The sequence below is a fragment of the Mustela nigripes genome, chromosome 17 (assembly GCF_022355385.1).
Source record: "Mustela nigripes isolate SB6536 chromosome 17, MUSNIG.SB6536, whole genome shotgun sequence".
In the NCBI taxonomy this organism is placed as follows: domain Eukaryota; kingdom Metazoa; phylum Chordata; class Mammalia; order Carnivora; family Mustelidae; genus Mustela; species Mustela nigripes.
This window is the reverse complement of record NC_081573.1, coordinates 31,881,030-31,887,029: the sequence shown is the minus strand read 5'-3', so window position 1 is coordinate 31,887,029 and position 6,000 is coordinate 31,881,030.

Genomic DNA, 6,000 nt, shown 5'->3' with positions numbered 1-6,000 from the left:
CCTCTCCCTTGCCCTCAGTCAGTGCAACTGTCTTTCCAGGTAGAGATCGTGCTAAACAGGGATACTTTTCCCAAAGGGGCAGTCGAATGACAGTTAAGTCTTTAGCACGATCTGGGTTCCTTTGACAGAGGTGTGAGGGACAAGAGAGGAACGGGCTTCAGGCAAGTCCCTTGTCTTCTCTGATCTTTAATTCCCCTTCAGCAAAATGGTATTCTCCCCCGCCCCACCCCAGTGAGCCAGTTCCCCTGCCAAGGACACACCTGCTTTGTGCAGTCTCTGTGCTGGGCACTGGGGTTGTAGAAGTGAGGTCCCTAGAAGTGGAGGTCCCTGCCCTCGAAAGGCACCAGTGACATCAGGTGCGGGATAATTAGGGGGATAATTAGGACAGGCTTCTTCCCAAAGCCCTCACCTCAACCAAAAGGAAGGCCACCACCTACAGAGAAGGGCTTGCCTTACTCCTGCTATTAAGAACCCCACCCTTGCCCCCCCCCCCCCATGCACAAGGACCCGCGGGGACATGGAAGGCGCTGGAATCCCCCGCCTCTCCCTTGCCCTCAGTCAGTGCAACTGTCTTTCCAGGTAGAGATCGTGCTAAACAGGGATACTTTTCCCAAAGGGGCAGTCGAATGACAGTTAAGTCTTTAGCACGATCTGGGTTCCTTTGACAGAGGTGTGAGGGACAAGAGAGGAACGGGCTTCAGGCAAGTCCCTTGTCTTCTCTGATCTTTAATTCCCCTTCAGCAAAATGGTATTCTCCCCCGCCCCACCCCAGTGAGCCAGTTCCCCTGCCAAGGACACACCTGCTTTGTGCAGTCTCTGTGCTGGGCACTGGGGTTGTAGAAGTGAGGTCCCTAGAAGTGGAGGTCCCTGCCCTCGAAAGGCACCAGTGACATCAGGTGCGGGATAATTAGGGGGATAATTAGGACAGGCTTCTTCCCAAAGCCCTCACCTCAACCAAAAGGAAGGCCACCACCTACAGAGAAGGGCTTGCCTTACTCCTGCTATTAAGAACCCCACCCTTGCCCCTCCCCCACCATGCACAAGGACCCGCGGGGACATGGAAGTCATGATTCAGACATGCAAGCCTCTGAAGGCCAGCTTGCCAGAGGGGAAGTCAACAGAAAAGTGACCATCGGCTTGGAGCCTGAAGTGAGGTCATGAGCCAGACCAGGAACGGTCGCTCTGACAATGGAAAAGTCTTATAAAAGATTCTTCAGCTTGTGCTGTGAGAAAGAAAGGAAGGCACGAATCCAAGGTCATAGGCGACTTAGAAGTCAAGGCAGGTATATCAAAAAAGTTTGCCTTTTAATTCCTGGTCTGTGCTTAAAACACACACAATATTATTTAAATACGATATCTGGCTACCTCCCTTTCTCAAGCCAAGACAGGATCAGAATGGGACTGGAGAGAAGACTGAATTTGTGGTTAGAATCATTTCTGTTTTATTGTGTACACTTGAACTTGGAGGCATGGGTGACTGTTCACTGGAGGACGGATACATGGATGGATGGATGGGCACAGAGATTAAGGAAGGGACATCCCTGGGACCTAATAGCTCACTCCCAGGACAGAAAGTCCTCCACACGTGTTTCCTTTTGGTCATACGTTGATCCATGCAAAGATTTTAAATTCTGAATAATATTAACAAATATAAATATTATTTAAATATTTAATAAGTAGCCAATAAAAAATCATGAGATTTCACATTTGCAAAATGCAGACTTCTGGATTTTTCCTGAAAAAAAAAAAAAAAAAAAAACTCAGAAGGTATAGTGATATCAGGTTAGCACTCCCACACATAAACGTCTTGAAGCTGAGTAGGGACCCCTTTTGAGAGGACAGTGATTTCTAGCTCGTGGCCATCTCTACCCCTTCCTCCTCCCCTGCCCCTTCTCTACAGCCTCCCTTATGTCACCATAGATATCTGCATTTTCAATTCCTGAGTTAAAAAAAAAAAAATCCCCACGTCCCTCTTGTTTCTCTCAGTTCACTGACGCCGCACCCAGCTGGTCTGAGGCTGATGTTTTCTCTTATTTCCCCCACCTTTCCAGTCCACCCTTATTCTGCAGCTCTGAGCTCTGCACCCAAGTAAGGCTCCTCCATGCTTTCCACACGGGGGCAGCTCAAGATCCAGGGAAGCCTCAAGCAGAATCTGCGGGCCACCTCCCTCTGGTCTCCCCCCCGGGGGATGGGAACGCCTGGACCAGGGCTCCCCCATGGCAGAATACAAGGGTGGGTTGAGTACCTGTACTGAGTGACCAAGCTAGCAGGCTCGAAGGAAGGAGTGGCCAGCCAGAAGGAAGTTAAAAGGGAATGATTTCTGAGAATGTCCCCTATGCACTTTTGTATTTCATTGACATTTTAATTAAGACGGGAGCACTCTTCGGGGAGCTGTGCTCTGAAGTTGAAATCACTTTAATATGCTGCCCTCGTATAAAGCTAGAGATGAGATGAATGGAAGCCTGGGGTTCTCATATGTTTCCTGGTACTTAGCGATTCTTTTTCACAATGCATTATGATGTTAAGACGGTTTATGAGTTTCTATTGGCTGAGTGCATCCATATCAAATTATAATTTTACCCAGTGGATTTTGCTCTAAGAAGATTAAAGGGTGCCCAGGTCTTCCCCTGTGGGAGGGAGGTCCCAGGATCACCTCGAGCTCAAGGAAATTTCCAGGAGTTTGTTAACTTCTCACCTGCTGGTGAGAAGGTAATTGTCTGGTTATGTCTACAGAGTCACAAACCTAACAGCGTGTTCCAGAAGCTGTCCTAGCTGGGGGTGAATCCTCGTGTCCTGGGAATTGACGCTGACAGGAGAACCTCCTCAATCTTTGCACTGCAAGTTTTTGTTTACAGAGCTGTGTACTTTTATGTCTTGTTTTGGTGTTCAAATTTTTCCACTTCGTGGCTGAAACCTGCACACAAGCAGAGGTTCACGGTGAGAAGTATTCCCACCGTGCTTTTATTGATGGCATGGGTCAGTGTAGTTCTCTGGTGGGTGCCTGCTCACAGCCCTGGTTCCTTATCAGAATTATTATACCTGTATCGCCTACCTTGTGTGCAAGATGGCTCCCACAAGCCCAGGAGTGATCTTGGCCTTGTGGAATAATTGCGTAGCCTCCAGACAATGAGTTAAATGTAGAATGCTGAAATATTCCAAGGTTTGGGAATTTCAAAGAAGTGGGGAAGGGGGTATGACTTACTGAATAAATGTCTTTGGAATAACTAAACAGTCATCGCGAAAAAAAAATATATATATATATAATTAGACCCCTACCTCACAACTTATATCCAAATAAATTCCAGATGAATCCATGTTTGTAGACATTCACTAATGCATAAATGGATTGGAAGGAAATATGCGGGAACTTTAAAACAATCTCCTACAAGGCTTTGGAGCAGGCTCTGTTGAGCAGCCTGGGATTGGAGCATTGGTGTGGCAAAAGGAGTCCTGAACTGAGACATCTGGGTCAGAGTCTTGGCTTTGCCAGCACCTTGATGGCTGATTGGCCAGGTGTTTCCTCCCTTAGTTTAGATACCCTTTCTGCTGAAATGGGAGGGTTGTTGTCCCTTCAGCGTGAAAAAAAGAGGTCACCATGGTAACAGGCATCTGTGGTTTTGCCCCCAGCCTTGGCCTCCATTTAGAATTCCCTACTCTCAAGTTTGGGCAGGTTGGGCCAAGAGGAATCCATCCCCAGATCCAGGTGAACGTGTGACCTTGGGCATTGATTGGTTTCATGATGGACAAGTGACTCCATCAGAGCCAAGGTGATGCCCAATGGCTGTTGTTTAGATTTCGGGACAGAAGTATGTGCTGTTTTTCATGGGGCCCAACCTCAGAAATGTGTAGCTGGCACTGTTGGCAGCCATTTTGTCACCATGAGGGATGCATCTGCTTGAGGTTGGGGCCAACACAAAGTGAAAGTGAAGAAGGGCGTTAGGAGAAACTGAGTCCTAGGGACCTTGTCAGAGTACCTCGATCCACCCCTGTACTCTTCCATTGCATAAACTAGTAAACGGTTCGTTACTACCATTGTTTGCCGAACCCTATCTGACTTGGGTTTTCACTTAGAGCTGAGTGACTCGTGCCACAATCATCAGGCATCTCTCAGCTCAGGAATCCCAAAGGTTCATGGCTCCTGCAAGCCTCTCTAAGGTGAGCGGAGCCAGCTGTAGGAAACTGGGTCACAGGACATCCACCGCGGATGCCCCGCTTTGCCAGAAGCCAGTGTGGTGAGGGCCTGCCAGCCGCAGTGCCCCATGGGGAGAAGGAAGTGGTGACCGGTCCTGTGATACAGAGATATCAAAGAGTTTGACTGTGTCCCGTTGCTCCAGACCCCCACTCAGGGATGTCCGGGAATAGATGGCAGATGCGTTGTATAATCTTTTCAAACCTGCACATTTCTGAAGGGCTTATCACCCCTCCAGTAGCTCAACTGGTGGAGAACCTCTTGCCAAGCACTTTCCAGGCTCTTAGCATCATCACGAGAGCCCTGGATGGGGCTGCTTCTGTCCCCTTTCAAATGAGGGGGACAGGGGCTCCAACTACTCTGTGTCTTGCCCAAGGCCACACTCCCTTAGGAAGTGCTGGGACCGGTCACTTCCCCTTGGAGCTTCTCCAGACCACCTTCGGTGGGTCAGTCAGCAGAGATGACTGGACCTTGGGACCCTCAGCCCGGTCCAGGTGAGGAAGAAGGGAGGGAAAGGAGAGAAATAAGAGAACAAGGGACAGGGAAGGCAACAACTAGAGGACACGGAGCCTGTTAAAGTCAGGGGCTTTCAGATTACTTGGTTCCCTGTTCTTGCTCTCTCATGGGGAAAGGGGGGAAGGTTCCAAGTCCAGCCCCCATGGTTGGATTGGAAGAGAGAACCATCACAGTGGTTTTAGGGAATGGATTCTGGAAGCTAGTAGTTAACTCTGGGCTTTGCCATTTCACAATTCCCACCCTCTGCAACCCTCATTAACTTGTGTTGCCAGAGGAAAGGGAACTGCCTGATGCCTTGGTGGGGTGGTGAGTGGGGGCGGGGGGGGGTTGTCTCAGCTCTCTCTCTCCCACTTCCAGAACAACCCATCCCCATGGAGGGAGAATTCCATCGCTCTTGCCCTCTTTGGACTTCGGGAATTAAAAACCCAGCCCCCACTGCTGCGTACCCACACTGGAACCCGGAGGAGTGTTAAAATTCAGCTGGAGAGGCACCTAGTGCTACAGAAGCCTAGATGAAGGGGAAGGATTTCAGGCAAGAGGGAAAAATAAAATAAAGAGGCAAGACTTAAAATGTCCTGTGAAATGGAGAGCCCTCGGCACACATGTCTGCAGGAGACGACTCAAGTCCTTTATAAAGGGGTGAGTTTTGTGTGAGCACAGATGCATTTTGTTTTCCTGGGAGGAATCAGTGATTAAATTATCAGAAACCAAGCTAAAAAACAGGCTGCTTGCATATTTCCCACACCTCCCCAGTGTCTCCGGCATACGAGGTGCCAGCTCTATCTTGGAAGCTTTAGTTTAAATGTCCAACACATCTTATTAATGAAAGTAATAAGCTGTTGTTTATTATATGTCATAATGGGGAATACGACTATTTAATATAAATCTGACATTTAAATTCCACTTAGTTCTGCAATGTGGACGATATCAAGGCATCACTCTTTACCCCAGAGTAAAAACTCCCTGGGTCTGCATTTTAAAGCATTGAAGTTTTCAAAGTAATCAGGTTCTTTTTTTTTTTTTTTTTTTTCCAGAGGAACCAAATTGTGAAGACATCTGTTCTGTTATTAATTTCACATAAGTCTTAAGCTCCTCAAGGCCAGAAATGAGGCTTCATTCACGTCGAATTAATGAAACATGATTGTAAGTCCCTTGCATGGAAATGTTGTCACACAATTCTGAGCTGCTTACAGGCACTGTGTAAGCTCGGAATCTGCCAGGGGACAGCCATGTGAAATCCGCCCTCCCCTCCCCCTGCCACCCGAAAACAATATCTGAAAATATCACAACACTAA